Source organism: Puntigrus tetrazona, chromosome 3, assembly GCF_018831695.1.
Source record: "Puntigrus tetrazona isolate hp1 chromosome 3, ASM1883169v1, whole genome shotgun sequence".
NCBI lineage: Eukaryota > Metazoa > Chordata > Actinopteri > Cypriniformes > Cyprinidae > Puntigrus > Puntigrus tetrazona.
The window spans coordinates 27774831-27796135 of record NC_056701.1 but is presented as its reverse complement, the minus strand read 5'-3'; the positions used below and the strand labels follow the sequence as shown (position 1 = coordinate 27796135).

At 41.1% G+C, this 21305-nt stretch overlaps 1 protein-coding gene across 1 annotated transcript in view; it reads right to left on the bottom strand.

The window, feature by feature from the left end:
• Window positions 1–21305, bottom strand: part of LOC122334574 (NACHT, LRR and PYD domains-containing protein 3-like) — a 498320-nt gene that overhangs the window by 276442 nt on the left and 200573 nt on the right. The gene's annotated exons all lie outside the window — the stretch shown is intronic.

Sequence of the window (21305 nt, the reverse complement as noted above, 5' to 3'; positions counted from 1 at the left end):
CTATAATGATGTGAAAGTGTGTTTGAAGTCATCCTCATCATCATCAGGAGGAAGATGTTTCTGTCACACATGTATGTTTCAAATCATGTCATATTTACACTGTATATGAATATATTAAAACACTTTTAATCAAACTTTAGACTGAATCTGAATTTCTTTTGACTCTTGAAACACATTAATAATCATCTGAGTATCTTCATATTTGGGTCAATTTTAACATTAATATTAATTCATCCCTCAGAAACTTCACTTTCGAGTCACACTTGCTTCTTAAAATATACGTCTCAACATTCAGACAAGTGTTTTTCTTTATTTACATTTTTATGAGTTATTTTTATCATTAAAACTAATTAAACTCTTAAAAAAACCTAATTTCCGGTCACACTTCTTCCTTGAAATGTCCGTTTATGCTTTTTCTCAGGAAAATAGTAATTATATATTTTTGTTTAATAATATTTTTCTAATAATTATTAAAAACGTTGTAAAGATTTTATGATAATATGCAATATTTGTACTTTTTTTGTTATTTTTACTATTAAAATTAATGTAACTGATCTCTTTTATTTTCGGGTCACACTTGGTCCTTCTTTTTTTGTTTATTTAGTGTTTTTTTGGAAATTCATAATCATATATTTTGTTTAAGAATATTTTTTGATTATTATTTTGATACTATGCAAGATTATTTTTGATAATTATTTGGATATTTTTTGATAAACTTTGATCCCTTTTATTTTCGGGTCACACTTGGTCTTTCGTTTTTATTAGTTTTTTTATGGAAATTCATAATCATAGATTTTTCTTTAATAATGTTTTTTGATAATGAAAATTTTTGTGAGATTTTCTGTTACTATACAAAATAAATTTTTTTTTTTTTAGCTAGTTTGTAAAATTTCTAAAATTAAGTTGAATAAAACTCCCTTCTTTCAGGAATTTCATAATCATAAAATTTTTTAGTTATAATTTTTGATTAAAATATACAATTTTAGGGAGATTTTATTATACTGTGCAATATTTCTGAAATTTTTATTATTGTTATTTTTGCCATGAATAAAACGTTTTGGGATTTTTGGGTTACACTTGGTCCTTCATTATTGTTTTTTTTCCTTTTTCAGGAAATTCATAATCAGATATTTTTGTTTAATAATATTTTTATTATTATGATGTCATATTTTGTGCATATAATATACAATATTTACACACTGTATGAATTATTTTTTCCATGAAAATTAATTAAACTTTTTTTTTTTTTGGGGTGGGAATTCATAATCGTTTATTTTTTTTATTATTCTTTACAATTTTAAGGAGATTTTATGATACTGTGCAATATTCATACAATTTCATAGTTATTTTGACAATTTTTCTCAGGTGTCATGAATGAGGGGTCTGAGGCGTGCGGATCCATGTGCAGGCTTTTATTAAACGAAGGCATGGTCAAAGCAGGCAGGCGTCAAACAGGGCAAACAGATGTATTTGAGGCGAGGCAATAACAAAATCCAGAAACAGGCGATGGTCAGGTCAGGCAGCAAACAATCAGAAAACCGAAAAACAGACAGGGTCAAAACCAGGGAAATCAGAAACAATAATCCACGAACGATCTAACAAAGAAACAGGCGAAACAATGCAACCTGCAGGTGAGTGGCTTGCTACAGTTTTTATAGTCCTGGAACAGGAAGTAGTAGCAGAGGGAGTGATCGCAGATCACCCAGGGGTAAGAGCTCCCTCTGCTGGCTTGGTGACATCAGGAAAATAGTAATGAAATATTTTTGTTCAATAACATTTTTAAATAATTAATTATTTACTAATTATTTTATTTTCATACAAAATTATTTTTACACTTAGTTGTATTCACACATCTTGATCCCTTCTTAATCATATATTATTGTTTGATAATATTTTTGGAGGATTATTGTGAATTTCTTGGAGGTTTTATAATGCTGTGCAATATCTATAGAAGCCTTATGAGTTATTTTTACCATTAAAATAAATGAACAGCACAGTTCATGGCATACAGCTGATCATTTAACGCTTAATGATTCATGTGACAGAAACTGTCAGTATTACAGAAATAATGTGATCAGCCAGAGATAAGTGTGTTAATATAATGTTCTTACGCTCTACATATTGTGTGTTATTTAACGGCATATATTCAGTAAAGCAGACAACTTTATTACAACATTATTAATGTCGCTACATTAATAATTAATAATGTATCTCAGAGATACTGCTGACCTGGCAACCCTTGAGAAGATGATTAGCAGTTAATGAGAGTAATATATATAAATAAATAGGGCACTGTATGCCTTAAATTGTTTAACTGTTTAACCCCTAATCGTGTGTAATATATTAGCTTTAGCATTTTACCCCGATGCGCTAATCATCTAAACCTAGCACTGACCTTTTTAATATATGAACTAATTTAGATTCAGCGACGGGAAGAACAAACAGAGAATGAAGAGTAAAGGGAGATAGAGACAGGTTACGTCTCAAAATCAGCTAATTTCTTCCTCAAGAAGATGAGATCCGGCTAGCTGAGCTAGTCAAGATCTGAGAAAAACCTCTGTAATGAAGACGAGGAGGCTACGTTCGAATCCATATTCAGAGTTCAGAGGGCAGGTAGAGAGTCGGCAAACAGGTTCGTGGGAGAGTCCGTAGGGAAGGTAGTTAGGCAGGTAATGTGTCAAACAAACATACAAACAGTCCAATCTGACAACTAAACCCGAGGGTCAAAGCCAATAATCAAGAACAGGTCAACAGGCAGAAATCATACACAGAGTCACGGTCAGAATCAAACAGGAAAACACTCAGTAAAGCAGAATAACTGGTACTACTTCTCGTAGAGCCTACTGTGAGCTCAGGCTATATGCTGACCAACAGAGGGAGTGGAGATGAGTCAATATTTAGGAGAAGGCTCTTTCTGCCGGTGTGGCGTTACGTTCTCCTGCTTCATTTAGAGAAGCTTTCTGAGAAACCCAGGCCTCTGTTCTCCCCGAGCAGCCTGCTTTAACCCTGTTTCTGTGGAGAAATACAGCAAAACTAAAACAGGCGTACAGGAGCACTTCCTGTCTACAAGAGTTGTGGCTGAAGTAGGATCAGCATGCTCTGAAATCACAGCTAATGAAAGAAGAGACATCTTTCAAGAAAAAAAAAAAAAAAGATCAGCTCTGAGTTGTTTTTGGACTGGAGAAAGCAGTTCATAGTTCATCTTCCTAAAAGAAGATCCTTTCACTTCAAAAAGAAGATCGCTTTCACTCGACGGACACCGCAGCCACATGTTTAACATTGAGCTGCTTCTTTTTCTGAGATATACACATCCATGAGTGTGCTTTTAGTGGTGGATGATATATCTTCATATCTCCAGTCAGTGATATATCTGATATTATCGATATGTGTGTGTCTACGGGCGAGAGAGAGACTTTAGATATAATTTAGATATTTCAGCAACTTTTACAAAAGCGCCTTGAAGAAAACATTACTTTTTCTGTCACGGTCCCTCAAAATGGTCGTAGGTTTATGTGACTTTTGTTCTCACCTGATTGACTATCATCTGATACACTACACTGTTCAGGATGCTCTTCTCAAGTTAGTAGAAGAGGAGGAAAAGTTGATGCGGTTACAAACTCAAATTTCAGCCCAATGTAAGTACAATGTTTTAACAGCTTCAGTTCACAATGTTATTAGTTACCCTTGTAAAACTTAACCATGTTATCAACACAAATATAATCATGGTTACTAAAGTTAAACCATGATAATCATAAGTTAACCATGACTTTGCTACACTTACCATATTTTAACCATGCTATTTGTAATAAAACTTCTATAGAAACGGTAATGAAACAAATGGCAATAGTGATGACACTGATTTAGAGCCAGGGTATTTGTTCTGCTAAACAAAAAGCACCAAAAATGGTCTACTGTAGGAGGTCTCCCTATGCCTTGGAGATGGAGTGACAGGAACTATATATCTACATGCAGTCTTATACACAAAAGATTGATTGCACTGTTTGCATTAGAAGTATTTTTGTTGTATGCCACACACCCTTGTTTTCCTACTCCTGTCTGGAGAAGTGGTTAGTGCTCTTCTAGAAGTCAGGCTTGGAGTTTGCACTTAAATCTGTTGTTCTGTTTGGCACTTTTAGCTGGAAGGCAAACAGTGTGTCATGGCTTGTCAGCCATAGTCAATATTAACGGTTTTTAAAAGGTCCATTTGACTGATTCATGCGTTTCCATTCATACACAGAGAACTCCCGTCCTGGAGAGACGCAGCCCTGCAGAGTTCAGCTCCAACCTCAATTAAAACTCACCTGTCTGTAGCTTCCAAGTAACCGTTTTTTAGGGTTGTAACCAAACTCTGCAAGGCTGCGGCTCTCCAGGACTGATGTCTGCTTTACCTGATATAGCCTAGAAATAACAGTTCAACATCTATATTAATAACTATATTAATCTAATTAAGTGACAAAACTTCAGAAAGGGGTCCACATTAAACATACCTTTACTCTGCTAACTCGCATGCCTGAGTGCTTGGATTGTCAATAGGACGGTGTTGTCCTCTGGCTTATCTCTGAAGAAACAAGTAAAACCCTGTCTTTACCTGATCGCCTCCTCCTGGGCTACATTACTGAGCCAAGTGACAAGTGAAATGCTTGCTTTCAAGATTTTATTGGTTCAACAGCAAGTATTAAGCTTTTCTGTTAATGACTAGTCACATTGAGGTTTCATTTTAGTGACTGAGCTACTGTTTCGGCAGTGACATTATAAAGGGCATTTACGAATGGAGCCATCAACACAAACGACCCACAGCACTCCCAGGTCAAAGCTCACATGCTTGTGGCCATTGGGACAGACAGCCATTGATTGCCAGTCTGTGCCAACTGGGTTGGAGCGAGTGACACCAATTCTGCAACAGACAATGATGTTTTCTTCAATGCATAGTTTGAGTTACATCACAAAACCCCATTCATGACAGGTTAATTGGTTTTACTAATACTTGTATTGGAACTATTCAGCTCACCTTTGGTACAAGTTCCCTTGATAGTTGACACCAAAGACGCTGCCATCAGTTGCTACTTCGACCATGGAGAGAAGTCCAGGAATATTCATAAATTCTCCAGACCCGGAACAGACATTATTAGACACATTCTGCACAAGACAAGAGACAATCCAGTCACATCACGAAGCATTTGCTGCTATGCTTCAGTATCTTTATTTTTATTTCCCCATTTGTAATTTAAAGAGTCTGGTGTACTTGTACTCGCTCATATTTAACAGCAGGTCATTTAAACTCAATGCCATTACCCTTAGTATGTAGATTTGGTCATTGCCATTCACTCCCCAACAGCTGTACGGCCCACAGCTGTAATACTTCAGCTTTTCAAAAAGTTGAAACCAAGGAGTATTGCTGGATGGCCATTTGTTGTTAGCATCCATATTTAAACAGAATATGTCATCATTCATGTTGACACCTGCAATGATCTGATCACCTCCAGCATCCAGCTGTTTGAGAAGCCCTAGCACCACAAGCAACAAGCTAGATGAACAATTAATTCTTACAGGAAAAGACAAAAAAAGGGATGTTTTTGGGACTATTATAATAATATTTTGAGATTTTAACATGCAGGTCCAAGGATGTTTAAACATTTTGTCATGCTCTAACTTCACCTGGAAACTGAACGAAGGAACCGCTCTGATACTTGAAGATGTTGTTTGCTACATTCACCCCCAACTGACCAGCAGGACCGACACTGAAGTGCTTTAAAGACCCGCTGATCTTTGTGAAGACATTATCAAGCAGAACAAACACTTCATCCTGATTGTTCACGCCAACCACTGAACCCAACCCAGTGTCTATCTGCTTCAGGTTACTGCTCATCACAGTACAGTCTAAAGCTGAAAACACGGACCGAGGAATCTGTAATTGCAAACAGTGACTCTTAAGTGGGTTACTTTTTATACAGAATAAAAACTAATTGTTACGTGCCGTCTGTGTCTGGTTGTTTGTGTGGTCTTTTTGTTTGTTTTCCCCGAGAGCTGTCTCTCATCCGCCCCCTATCTTTCGTTCTCTCAGGTACGCGCTTGCTGATTGGAGGATGCGGCTGTCCATCATCGTTCCGGAGTCGCCGGTGCAGCCAACCCGACGTCTTCCAGCAGTTTAAAAAGCGCGCTGCTTGTTACGTTCGGTAGCTCAGAGCTTGTAGCTCAGTGCTCATTGTTCCGTGCGTACGCAGGTGTTCGTGATATAGTTGATTTGTTTCAGTTTTCCGGTGTGTGCTAATGTGTCTAACTCATTCAGTTCCAGCATCTTGGTTGACATTGTTGCCTAAGAATTATCTGTCCTTTCTCTTGGGGAAAAGAGAACAGGGTTAGGTCGTACGACACACATTTTGCACGTAGTTATTACGCCTTTTTGTACTTTTGTTTTTCGTCTTAGTGAGAGTAGGGTAGTTACGGCGCCGTACGCGCTGAAGATTTCGGTTTGTTTTTCACATTTTTCTTTGGTTAGTTTGCCGGGATATTGGGCTACTTAGTTTGGGGTTTTTGTTATATTTATTTCTTTACTTTGGCGCCTCTCTTAGTTTTTTTTTCCCCTTCACACTTTGTAAATATTTCACACTCTTTGTCAGTAGAGTATAATAAACCGCTAAAACGGACTCTGTCGTCGTGCCTAGTCATTTTTACAACTCCGCCCCAGCATTAATTTTAAATGTTGCGTCCTCACCACTAGACCCTTTTAAAAGTTGTGTTTTGGTGTCGCCTGCTGGAGCAGAAAAAGAGTGTCTTGGGTCCGACGAGCACCTGTCTCTGTCTGGTGATGAGGCGCCGGGTGGAGCTGCCGAGGTGGAGGGTTCCGAAACCAAGGCTGCCCTGCCGGCCTTTGAACCTTTTTCTCCTGCCTCTTTAGGGTCTGGAGGTGACGCACGGCTGGAGGTTCGCTTAGCGCGAGTCCAGCTGGAAGCACAGGAGCGGGTTGAGGTCGCTGGGCGAGCTTGACTGGCGACTAAAAGTTTGCAAGCTTGAGATTGAAGCGGAAACGCAGATTAAACTGCGTGAGCTCGAGCTGAATGCTGCCAGAAATGCACCTGCCCCAGTTATTCCACCGGTGCAGACCGCTAGTGCTCCGTTGGGAGTAGGGATAGCGGGCACCACTTTTGATGTAAGTAAGCATATCTCTCTCGTACCACAATTTCGTGAGGCAGAAGTCGACTACTATTTTAGTGTTTTCGAACGTATTGCGTCCGCCCTAAACTGGCCTAGGGAAGTTTGGCCTTTGCTTTTACAATGCAAATTAACAGGTAAGGCTCAAGAAGTGTGCGCGACTCTAGCTCTAGAGCAGTGGTTTTCAACCTGTGGGCCGCGACGGTATTGCAGGGGGGCCGCCAGTTATTATCAATAGAAATAATATTGCTAATGTACGTAAAAATGTGTAGTAATAATTAAATATCATAATTAATTAAATAACAAAAAATAATAATAAACTGTTACTATGCGTTCACTATTCCAGGTCGTTGATTGGTTTAAAAACAACCCGCCGATTTAGGCTATGTAACATATTTTTGCTGCATACATGCCAAAACAGATGTAAACATGGATAAATGGTTGACAACGGGATCACTGAAAAGGGAAAATACTTCATCTACAAGTAAGCAGGACACAGAAAAGACTCAAAATAAACCTAAAAGAAGAAAATATAGCAGCGACACAAATAACAGGTTCATTTACTACTCACATCAACTCACAGCCCACACAACCAAACACACCTGTTATTTGTGTCGGGTTAGTAACTGAGTACTCAGAAGCATGACTTTTAACTGTCTTTATTGAATAAACGGGTAATGTTGAATAACCAGAAAATGTGCATAATAGGTCACCAAGCCCTGAGACACTCGGGTTAACAATTCTTAAGTAAACGGGACATTAGCAATATTATTATTTCTATTGATAATAACTGGCGGCCCCCTGCAATACCACTGGGGGCATGCGCCCACAGGTTGAAAACCACTGCTCTAGAGCAGGGGTGGGCAATTAATTTCTATCAGGGGCCACATGAGAAACTAGAATTGCGTCGAGGGCCACCAACTTTTTTTCATTGTAAAATGCTCTAAATTAAATATTTTGAATAACTGGTACTGATAATCAGAAGATTAACACACTTTGTAAATATTTAAATTAGGTTGTGTGAAATTATGGTGTATAGGTTAAAAAAGAAAACAAAATCATTTTATCATGCAATCATGCAATTTATTTTTAACTTGTTAATTTTCCTCCAACAATACAACAAATTGTGATTTAAAGCCCTTGCTCTGAAGTTAACTGTTTTACTGACAGCATCAACTACATGTTTTATTTTTTAACACTGTCTTACACAACACTTCTTGATGTATGATACAATGCAAAAATGTCAATTTCTGAACAGGGTTAATTTCTGTGACTTTATCCTGAATTCTCTTTAAAAGTCCAACATTTTTCCCTGTCAGATTTGGACAACCATCTGTTGTCACACCTGCAAGCTTGTCCCATTTCAAACCTAAAATGTTTAAACATGCATTTACCTCTCTAAATAAATCATTACCAGTAGTTGTGACTTTTAATGACTACATGGCTGCCACCTCCCCTGTGATTTGAAAGTCTGAAGTTATTCCACGTAAGAAGATGAGGAGCTGGGCGGTGTCACGTACATCGCAGCTCTCGTCCAAAGCCAGAGAAAAATAGTCAAAGTCAGACGCTCTGTTCCTCAGCTGAAGCTCTAAGTTTCCAGCGATGTCCTCTATCCGCCTCGTTACAGTGCGTCGCGAGATTGAAACGCTCTCAAATGCGCCCCTTTTCTCCGGGCATATCAGCGCAGCAGAGTCCAATAAACATTCCTTATAAAACTCTCCATCGGAAAACGACTTTTTTTGGCGATTTTGTAAGAAATGACATAACTTGTCCTGACGGCTGCAAACTCCCTTGCACGCTCTTCATCGGACAGATTTTTGTATTTATCTTCATGCTTGGTCGTGTAATGGCGATTCAAATTATACTCTTTAAACGCAGCAATCTGTGTACCACAGATTAAGCACACTGCTTTACCTTTAACTTCTGTACAGAAATATTTGACAGTCCATTTTTTGTTAAAAATACGGCATTCTTTATCAACTTTTCTTTTCTTAGCGTGAGCCGATATCTTGAGGGTTAACCGGCTTGTATCGTTTGTAGTTGTTAAGCGTCACCCACTTACGTGCATACGTTCGTTTAATTAGTGACGTAACGCTTTTCAAAATAAAAGTTTAAAAAATTTTTTTAATTTATGGTAATTACATTTGACCTCGCGCGGGCCGGAAACCAACGTACAAAGGGCCGGATGTGGCCCGCGGGCCGTAGTTTGCCCAGGTCTGCTCTAGAGGATAGTTTAAGATATGACACGGTGAAAACTGCAATCTTGCGCGCTTATGAGTTAGTGCCAGAAGCCTATAGACAGCGGTTTAGAGGGCATAAAAAGAATTCAAGCCAAACATTCGTTGAGTTTGCCAGAGAAAAGTGCATTTTACTTGACAAATGATGCGCGTCGAGTAAGGTTACAGATTTTAAGACGTTACGAGAGCTCGTCCTTTTAGAAGAATTTAAGAACTGTATTCCCGAGCGTGTCGTTGTTTATTTAAACGAACAGAAAGTTACCTCTCTGTCGCAAGCTTCTATTTTAGCAGACGAATTTGCACTGACGCACAAAAATGTATTCACTACCGCCCGATCTGATAAAAATACGTCTGTTCTTCCAATCCATCAGTCACGACTTGATCGCTGAATGTCAAGTGTTGAAGCGAAAGCAACAGGGCTCTGTGGCTAAAGGCGTGGGTTTCGTGAGAACAGTGGAGGTTGATACAGCTGAGCGTGACAGCAGGCTAGATTCGACTTATGAACCATTCGTGATGGAAGGGTTAATTTCTGTTACGGGTAAATCTACCGAACAGGTAAAAATAAAGCTTCTCAGAGACACCGACGCGAACCAGTCTTTTGTGGTCGCAGGTGTACTGCCGTTTTCTACGAGGACTGCCTGTGGCAGTAATGTGATAGTGCAGGGCATAGAGATGGGTCTTGTCACAGTCCCGTTACATCAGGTGCATCATCTGTGCTATTACGAGAGCTCAAGCACGAAAGAAAGAATTCGCTGATCTGTCTTCTACTTTTATTGCACCCATGTTTGCCAGTGACGTTTTCTCACCGTTCGAAGATGAGGCTGTTGAAAAATCTGATTATTCGAGAAAATGTGAAACTGCCCATGACACGTGAGAAAATTGTTTCCGCACAAGCATTAGACCCGACTTTGCACAAGTGTTTCTCTGCTGTTGTCTCCTTGGAGGAAGCACAGCGGAGAAAGTCTGCTTATTTTATAGAAAATAATTTACTGATGCATAAATGGTGCCCTGAAATTAAGGAACACTTTGAATGGAGTGTCGTGTATCAAATTGTTGTACCTTCGTGTTATCGTCATCACGTTCTGTCTTTAGCTCATGACCATGATCTATCGGGTCATTTAGGAATCAAGAAGACCTATAATCGTGTTTTGATGCATTTCTTTTGGCCTCGTTTGAAAACTGACGTTGTTCAGTTCTGTCGCACCTGTCACACTTGTCAGATAACAGGCAAACCGAACCAGATAATTCCTCCTGCGCCACTCGTTCCCATTCCTGTAGTAGGTGAACCATTCCAGCATGTCATTGTGGATTGTGTTGGGCCACTACCTAAAACCAAAAGTGGTAATCAGTTTCTATTAACAATGATGTGTAGTGCTACGCGCTTTCCTGAAGCGATTCCGTTGAGACGAATCACCGCGTCTGTGATTATTAAAGCGCTTGTGAAGTTCTTTTCTACTTTCGGGTTACCCAAAATTGTGCAAACCGATCAAGGCACTAATTTTCTTTCTAAACTCTTTTCACAAGTTTTGTCTTCTCTAAATATCACTCACAGAGTCGCGAGCGCCTATCATCCGGAAAGCCAAGGGGCGCTTGAACGCTTTCACCAGACATTAAAAACTATGCTGAGAAAGTACTGTTTGGATTCAGGTAAGGAGTGGGACGAGGGGGTGCCGCTGGTTCTGTTCGCAGTAAGAGAAGCTGTGCAGGAGAGCTTAGGATTTAGTCCTGCCGAACTAGTGTTCGGGCATCGTGTCAGAGGTCCTTTAAAAATGCTCAAAGAAAATATTTTATCCCTGGATTCCAGCCCTAAAGTGGACGTACTGGACTACGTGAGCAAATTTCGTGAAAGATTACATCAAGCATGTTCTGCGGCGAGAGAGTCATTAGAAAACGCTAAAGTAAATATGAAAACCCAGTTTGATCGCAAATCAGTTAAGCGCTGTTTTCAGAAAGGCTATCAAGTACTCGTGTTACTTCCCGTGGTTGGTTCTGCTCTGTCCGCACGTTTTTCTGGTCCGTACGAGGTTTTAAAAAAGCTGAGCGATACAGATTATGTGGTCAGTACTCCTGACAGGAAAAGAAAATCTCGCGTGTGTCATGTGAATATGCTAAATTACATTCGTATTACATTCGAGAAGATTTACGCCCGGTTGTTGCTGTCGCTCCTGTTCCCGTTCCCGTAGTTACGGCCTGTTGTAATGTCGGTGATGCTGATGTTGAGGATGATGGTGTGGTATTCCATCATATGCACCAGACCTGCGTTAGACTTAAGAATTCCGAGATGATAAGCGAACTATCCTCTCATCTGTTGCACTTGTCCGCTCAACAGAGAGCTGATATTATGAATCTGATTAATGCTTTTCCTTCTTTGTTTAATGATGTTCCTTCTTGCACCACAGTCTTGCAGCACGACATTGATGTGGGTAAAGCCATGCCAATCAAACAACATGCATATCGGGTAAATGTCACGAAGCGTGGGATTTCCGTTTTTACCCAGATTATGAAGAAACTGGCAGCTGAAAAGTAAGAAGATGCTCTGATAAACCTTCATTGTGCCACAAAAACAGCTTGTTGTTTAAACCTATCCAGAGTCAGAAACAATTTAAGTGAACTCAGTACAAATAAGGCTAAAACATGCACAGTAATTAAAAAAAGACAACCTTGACTCGTCAGATCAGAATCCAGCAGTCAGAGTGGATTCTTCTCTTTAGTGAGTTACAGCAAAATCTCCAGCGTTTAACTACACTCTGAGTTCTATAGCACAGAAACACAGCTGAACTTAATGAGATAATTAAGTGATTAATTAGGTGTTGATTGACCGTTAGTGAACTACAGATCCTCTGTTACATGTCAGCAAAAAAAGATTTTTGTAGCAACAAAATGATTAAGGTAATTTGGTGATGCATTAGCTCATTTTACATTAAATAATTAAAAAATAAAATATTTATTGCTGGATTTCTGTTCATGAATTGCCTTTTATGTCAAATGTCAAGACTTATAACAAAGGAAAGCTAAATAGCCATAAAAATAAAACTGCATTAAACAGTTTTGTGCCAATTTAAACTTACATAATCCTGCACACATGTGCCTGGGGGGCCCATGCTGGCTTTATGCAGACATAGAGGGCTAGGGCCAGTCCACGCCAAACCTTAACTGGTGCAGTGCAAACTTGCCCAAGCTTCGGCTCACCACAGGGTCTCAACACTATAGAACCGCCAACCTTAAACCAGTTTTGAGAGAATCTGACAAAACAGGATACAGAGCATGGAACAAGCTTCAAATGGATTTAAATTTAAATTTTGGATTAAAATTTTTATTTGAATCCCCCGATTTAGAATTCTAATTATCTAACAAAAGATTTATTTATTTTTTAATAAATAAAGAATAAAAATTTTCACAATCGTCTGTGGTCATATTTATCGAGGGTACCAATATTTTTGACCATGACTGTATTTCAGGGGCAAATCCAAATGAACTACAGTGATTACATAGCCTTCGTTTGAAACCTATTTTACCCAATTTTACACAACATGCTTTTTCAATATGAAGACTCCAAAATAGTTTTTGATTAATTAGCATATGATATCATCCTTTGTATAGCAACCTTTTCTAAAACCACTTTAATAGGAACATAAAAGACTATATTTTTGTGTAATGTTAATTAATAAAGCCGTAACCATTCCTTCCGCTATGTTACATATCAGTCATTTGAAGCGGCAAAATTTGAATTTTGTAACGAGTGCGTCAGTCCGGCGTGGGCTTTACTGTCCAGCGAACAATTTTTGGTTCCCAGAACTTTGTGGGAACATTAGTTTTTGATAGGTTAGGGGAACGTTCTCACAATGTTACAGAACGTTCTCAGTAGCTTCCCAAAACATTCCTCTAACCTTCCTCTAAACTTTCCTAGCTAACCAAAAAGGAACGTTCCTACAAGGTTCCCAGAACGTTCTCTTAACCTCTTTACTCCGATCCCGCTGCTGTAGGTCAACATGATCTCAAGCATTTCATGCAAAACGTTGTTTTGTAAAACATGAAATTTACTTACGTTTTCACAGGCACTAAAACGTAACTTTTAGCATCTAAACGTACAAATACGCATTTTCAGCATTTAAACACTGATGTATTGACTACTCCTAAAAATGGAGCTCCTAAATCCAAGTTTTTATTCTGTGATCTTCATCTCTATCCTGAGCAGCGAGACTAGTGACCGTAAACACCCAACAAACACAGAACATTCTCCTAACGTTCCCATGTGGTCATTTTTTGTGAACCGACTAAGAACATTCTAGAAACGTTCCCTGTGGGTTCTTTTTAAAATAACCTAAAGAGAACGTTCGCTTTTGGTTATTTTCAAGTTTAATTTTATAACCTAGAGAGACCTTGCCAGAACTAGGATTCATGTGGTGGACTGTCATGATTTTGGCTAACGGAGGACACTACAGGACATGAATGTTGCTCATCAGAAAGGATTTTTTTAAGTGGGTATAAGCAAAGCCGGGTATCAATGAGCTGCCGCAGATATTATTTTCACATATCATTTTCTTCTGTTTGTAGTGTGGGACCAGAGATCAATTATTAAGCCACGACTTTTTAAAGTTGTTTTTAAGCGAGTTTCAGTTTACCTTTCAGCTGCTTAGTGAATGTAGACGTTATATTATTTTATATTTATGTGATTCAGCTTAAGATCACGTTGGAAGGACCCTTACTGCATAGCGTTAATCAATAGCGTTAAAGTGAACCTTAACCACTCCAACGTGACCTTAAGTATAATAATATAAGTTTGTGCATTTATATTAACAATGCTTGGTGCACAAACTCTGTTATCATTGGGAGACACTGCTCAGCTAACCTAGAGTTTCTCATGGTTAAGAGTAGACCGTTTTATCTGCCACGGGAGTTCACTTCCACCATCATAACTACTGCTTATATTCCTCCCAATGCTGATGCCAAGCTTGCTATGAAAGAACTTCATGCAGCCATCAGTAAACAACAGTCTACTCACCCGGAGGCTGCATTTATTGTTGCGGGGGATTTTAATCACTCCAACTTGAAGACAGTACTCCCTAAATTTCATCAAAACGTTTTCTGTCACACCAGAGGAAACAAAACTTTGGACCATGTATACACAAACACGGCTGAAGCCTATGCTGTGACCCCCCCTCCCCCATCTAGGACAATCGGATTACCTTTCTTTGTTCCTCACCCCCAAATACTCCCCCCTCATCAACCGTGTGAAGCCATCAGTGAGGACCATCAAAGTCTGGCCAGCGGGGGCTGACTCTACACTCCAGGACAGGTTTCAACACACAGACTGGAGTATGTTTGCTTCCCAGGCTACCTGTGGCTCTCATACGGATATAGACCACTACACTTCCTCTGTTCTGGATTACATCAACACCACCATAGACAGTGTCACTACCCAGAAACAGATCACCACATACCCAAATCAGAAGCCATGGATGAACAAGGAGGTGCGCCTTCTGTTGAAAGCACGCATCACTGCCTTCAGATCAGGTGACGCACCGGCCTACAGCACTTCCAGGGCAAATCTGAAGAGGGGCATCAAAAAGGCCAAGTACTGCTACAAGCTAAAGCTAGAGGAGCCCTTTTCCAACTCTGACCCTCGACGCATGTGGCAGGGCATCCAGGCCATCAGACTACAAACCCAACCACTCCACCCCCACAGCACCTAATGTCTTCTTTCTGAACGAGCTTAATGACTTTTACGCTCGCTTTGAGAGAGATAATAATGAAAAGGTCACCAAGATCAACCCCTCAACCGACCCACCCATCACACTCACCTCCTCAGAGGTGCACACTGCACTGAGCCGGATCAACGCGCGCAAGGCTGCTGGACCAGACGGTATCCCTGGACGCGTACTTCGGGCATGTGCAGAGCAGCTCGCTGGGGTATTCACAGACATTTTCAACATGTCCCTTGCCCAAGCAGCTGTACCAACGTGCCTCAAATCCACCTCCATTGTACCAGTGCTGAAAATCTCAAGCCCAGTGTGCCTAAACGACTACCGCCCTGTAGCACTCACACCCATCGTTATGAAGTGCTTTGAGCGACTAGTCTTGACACATCTGAAGGACTCTCTGCCTTCCACATTGGACCCCCACCAGTTTGCCTATCAAGGCAATAGGAGCACTGAGGATGCAGTCTCCATCGCGCTGCACTCCGTACTCACACACTTGGACAATAGAAACACTTATGCACGGATGCTGTTTGTTGACTTCAGCTCAGCATTCAATAGGTCATACCCTCTAAGTTAATTACCAAACTTAGAGATCTCGACATTAACATCTCGCTGTGTAACTGGGTTATGGACTTCCTGACCAACAGACCCCAGCATGTTAGGTCAGGCCACATCTGCTCCACCACTGCCACTCTCAACACTGGCGTACCGCAAGGCTGTGTGCTGAGCCCCTTCCTCTACTCCCTCTTCACCCACGACTGCAGACCTATGTTTGGATCTAACTCCATCATCAAGTTTGCAGACGATACTACGGTGATCGGTCTCATCAGCAACAACGATGAGACTGCCTACAGGGAAGAGGTCGAGCATCTGACCACGTGGTGCAAAGAAAACAATCTGCTCCTTAACACCACCAAAACCAAGGAGCTCATTGTGGACTTCAGGAAAGTGAGAAGAGGCACACATGATGATCCTATCCACATCAATGGGATTGCTGTTGAGCCAGTCCCATGCATCAAGTTCCTGGGAACCCACATCTCGGAGGATCTGTCCTGGACCACCAACACCTCCAGCCTGATCAAGAAGGCTCACCAGCGTCTTTTCTTCCTGAGGAAACTTAAGAAGAACCAGCTGTCCTCAGCCATCCTGGTGAACTTCTACCGCTGTACAATAGAGAGCATCCTAACAAACTGTGTCACAGTCTGGTATGGGAGCTGCTCTGTTGCTGAGCGTAAGGCACTGCAGCGGGTGGTGAAAATTGCCCAGCGCATCACAGGAACTCCACTTCCATCCATCGAGGAGATCCAGAAGAGACACTGTTTGCGTCGAGCACGCAGTATTCTTAAGGACTCCTCTCACCCTGCCCACAAACTGTTTTCCCTCCTGCCATCCGGCAGGCGATTCAGATTCCCCCGGACTAGAACAAGTAGACTGAGGAACAGCTTTTTTACCAGAGCTATCTCACTACTGAATTCTACCCCCGCTGACTTCTGACCCACCCACCCCCATCCCCACCCCATTAAAATAAAATAAAAATATACAATGTACTGTTAACATTCATCGCACTCCACTGTACATAAACATATTGTAAATGTATGTACATATCCTTTGTACATACTCTTGTAAATTTGTATACACTGTTTTACGGTGCGCAAATCTCCTGCACCTTCTACCTTATTCAGTTTATCCTCAGGTAAGGTAAAGTAAGTCGAGTCTGTCCTATCTCTAATAAGCATTTAATCATACTCACAAGACAGGTCACAGAAGACTTCTCCGTGGTGTGTTCTGCTCTGGTCTTGAAATCAGAGTCTTTGGCAGGTGAGCGTGTTGGTTATAATAAGATCTAGTTTTATTATATATAGGTTAAATACATTACAAATAAAACACTGATATAAAATAGAAATAAAAACAATGTTCTATAATTTGCGAGCTCGGTCGTTCGGAGGCATCGTGGCGAGGCTGTCTGGCATCGGAGAAGCGTGTCGCCGAGGTGCAGCGTTGTCTTCTGGTTCACTTCTAAGTGCAACCCCCCTATATAGACTACAGGTACAAGTCAACACTTTTTGGGAAAGTCCCGTACAGCTGGAGACCTCCCTCTCAAGAAGCCCACTATAAAAACACAGCCATCTTATCAAACTGCTCTTCTGCGAATATCTTTCTAAGATGTCCTCCTCTCCGCGTCGGGAACTCAGCACTCAACGGTAACATTCCTATTCTTCAAAGTTCTTACTAATACATATTTTATCTGACTATACTTCAACTAAATGCTACATATATTATACCTAATGTCTTTTCTCAATAAACTACTTTTACACATGATGATGTGGTGGTCTTTCTTTCTACTATTCAATAAAGTGAATACAATACCATGTGTACTGTGTATCTTATTAATACTTATCAAATAAAAGAATGCAATATTCTGTGTGGTCTCTTCTTCTTGATAAATCAGTAACACATCCCAATGTGTTTTCAATACAAGGTATCACTCAAATAAACAAGGCAAACTTACAAAATTGGGAAAACGTCCCGCTTTCCTCAACACCCCAGTCTTGGAAGTTTGCTGTAGTCTTTACTCTCTTATCTTAAAGTTTATGTATGAAACATAACACATTTTGTCTTTGTCATACTTGCTCAGTTTGACATACACTTGTCCTGTTTCTGTTAGGACATTAATTTGAAATGCGTTAAAATACAGATCAACCCAAGGTCATCTGTTTCTAGGTCTCACAATTTCGCTTACAATAATTCTCTTTTTATACCATCTCCAATTAGCCAAATCTCAGTGCTTTGTTTCATAAAAGTTAAATATTGTCTGAGTTTAACTCTCATTGGATTTCTATTGTTAATTGTGCAACAGCATGTCCCAATTTTAAATGTCTCTTAGAGTCTTCTCAAATTAACGTGCGGCCTCTTCCATTGATTAGACATTTGACTTTTGACTAATCGTTGAAATGATGGATCTGGGATAGAATCCCTGCCCATAGGCCGTCTTGGTCATTTTGAAACTCTGTTGGGACACTTGTGTTTGTGGAGATTATTCTGTCATCTCCAGTGATGCCAATGTTTTCGTCTCACGTCCACCTCACAACACACCAGACACAGCCCCGGGACGCCGCACTCATTGTGCTGGGGGATTTTAACAGTGCAAACCTCAAGCGCGCACTGCCGAACTTTCACCAGCACATCACTTGCCCCACCAGGGGCGAAAGGACACTGGATCACTGCTACACACCCTTCAGAGACAGCTACCAGGCAAAATCATGCCCGCCGTTTGGTAAATCGGACCATGCCGCCATTTTCCTCGTACCTGTTTACAAACAGAGGCTGAAACAGGAAGCCCCGGTACAGAGGGAGGTGTCACGCTGGTCTGACCATTCGGTGGCCGCTCTGCAGGACGCTTTGGATGACGCAGACTGGGCCATGTTCAGGTGTAGCTCCGAGGACGTCAACGAGTTCACGAAAGCGGTGGTGGGATTCATCGGGAAACTAGCGGATGACACGGTAGAGAAAACCGCCATCAGGACGTTTCCCAACCAGAAGCCGTGGGTAGACAAAACTATCCGCGACTCTCTGAGATCCCGCTCCGCAGCCTATAACACGGGGATAGTCACCGGGGATATGTCTGAATACAAGGCTGCGTCGTACGGCGTGCGCAGAGCGGTAAAGGAGGCAAAGAGGCGCTACGGGAGGTAACTTGAGTCACAGTTTCAACACAGTGACTCTAGGAGCCTTTGGCAGGGACTGAGAAATATCACGGACTATAAAACGCCAACCTCCAAACGCATGCCGAGAGAGCCGGAGAGGAAATCGCGTTCACCATTTCGGAGCACGACGTAAGGAGGGCATTCAGGAGAGTGAACACCAGGAAGGCAGCAGGACCTGACGGCATCACAGGTCGGGTTCTGAGAGCCTGTGCTGACCAGCTAGCACCGGTGTTCACTGAGATATTTAATCTCTCCCTGAAACAGTCTATAGTCCCCTCATGTTTCAAAGAGTCCATCATTGTTCCTGTGCCGAAGAAACCTCAACCATCTTGCCTAAATGATTACTGCCCTGTAGCTCTGACGTCTGTAGTGATGAAGTGCTTCGAGAGACTCGTCAGAGACTTCATCACCTCATCACTACCGGACACACTGGACCCACTTCAGTTTGCTTACCGCCAAAACCGGTCTACGGAGGATGCCATCACACACCTCCTCCACACAACCACAAGCCACCTGGATTTTAGGAAAGGGAACTATGTGAAAATGCTGTTCGTGGACTATAGTTCAGCGTTCAACACCATAGTTCCTCCACGCTCCTCCTCGAAGTTGGAGGTCCTGGGACTCAGCCCATCCCTGCGTCACTGGATCACCAACTTCCTGACCGACAGACCACAAGCCGTACGGATGGGAAAACACACCTCATCCTCCCTCACTCTCAGCACTAGAGCCCCTCAGGGTTGTGTTCTGAGCCCCCTGCTGTACTCGCTGTACACACATGACTGTGTGGCCACTACAAACTCCACCACCATCATTAAATTTGCTGACGACACTGTCGTGGTGGGCCTGATCTCCAACAACGATGAGATGGCCTACCTTCAGGAGATCAACAACCTGGAGAGATGGTGTCAGGAGAACAATCTGCTCCTGAACGTCAGCAAAAAAAAGGAGTTAATAGTGGACTTCAGCATGAAGCAGGTGCGCTCTTACCATCCCATCAAGATCGACGGGACCCCAGTGGAGAGAGTGGACAGTTTCCGGTACCTGGGTGTTCACATCACGCAGGACCTGTCTTGGTCCTGTCACATCAACACCCTGGTGAAGAAGGCCCGGCAGCGTCTATACCATCTGAGGCGCTTAAGGGACTTCAGACTCCCATCTCAGGTGCTCAGGAACGTTTACACCTGCACCATTGAGAGTGTCCTGACGGGAAACATCACCTGCTGGTTTGGAAACAGCACCATGCAGGACAGGCGAGCCCTTCAGAAGGTGGTGCGGTCAGCTAAGCGCACCATCCGCACTGAGCTCCCTGTGCTGCAGCACATCTACAACAAGCGGTGCTGTACCAGAGCCAGGAAGATCGTGGAAGACCTCAGCCATCCCAACAATGGACTCTTTTCTCTGCTGCGTTCAGGAAAGCGCTTTCGTTCCCTGAAGGCAAACACAGAGAGAATGAGGAGGAGCTCCTTCCCGCAGGCCATTCGGAGTCTGAACCAGAGAACACCCAGCACCTAATTACCGGGACTCCCATGTTCACCCCTCTTTCCCAGATACTCGCCACTTACTTCGAACAATTGCACTAGCCACTTTGCACTGGACATTCGCACAGCCACTTTTACATTTTACACTTTATATTTTATATTCTACACTTATTTACACTTTATTTTTTAAACTTTGCACACTTTTTTATACATATTTTTATACATATTTTTTTATATTTTATATTTATATATATTTAAATTCTGTTTTCTGTTTTCTATTTTGATGCTGGACGGTTGTAAAAAACATTTCACTGCATGTCGTACCATGTATGTATGTGTATGTGACAAATAAAATTTGTATTTGAATTTGATTTGATTTGTCTTTAAAACATAATATTCCTTCACATTTCACCAATCATATAACATTGTTGTTATATTCACCATGTAATTGATATATTGAAACATATCATCTTTTATCCAATCCTTAGAAGCACTTAAGTCATTGTATAAATCTCTGACCTCTGGGTGGACCACTCTTAACGTACTTTTACATTGTAGAAATATGTCTGTACTCAGACTTCAACATGTCAAATGTTTTTCTACAGTACTCCTCTCTTTCATCATCATCACCGTACAAGATAATAGTTTTGATTCTCTTAAAGCAATTTTTGCACAAGTCACACATAACAAATCCAGCTTTTGAATATATAATACCTGATGACAAGTCATACATTCATCCTCTCTAACATCCAGTGATCCAGTAACTCTGATATCGTGACAACAGTTGGCCTTTTGCTGTTCGTTTAAGTTCCTATAAATAAAGCATATTTCTGAACATTTTTATTCCATCAATTGCAGATTTTACTTTTTCTTAAGCATATTGTTCACATACTGTTACCAAATAGCAGTATATATATATATATAAACATACATTTCTTGATAATATAAAAAGATAGCGATTACCAGTAAGTCGAAATGGTCAAGTCCATTTAAGTTTCCAGCAACCTCTGTGTCGAACATCCTGCTGTAAGACAAGTC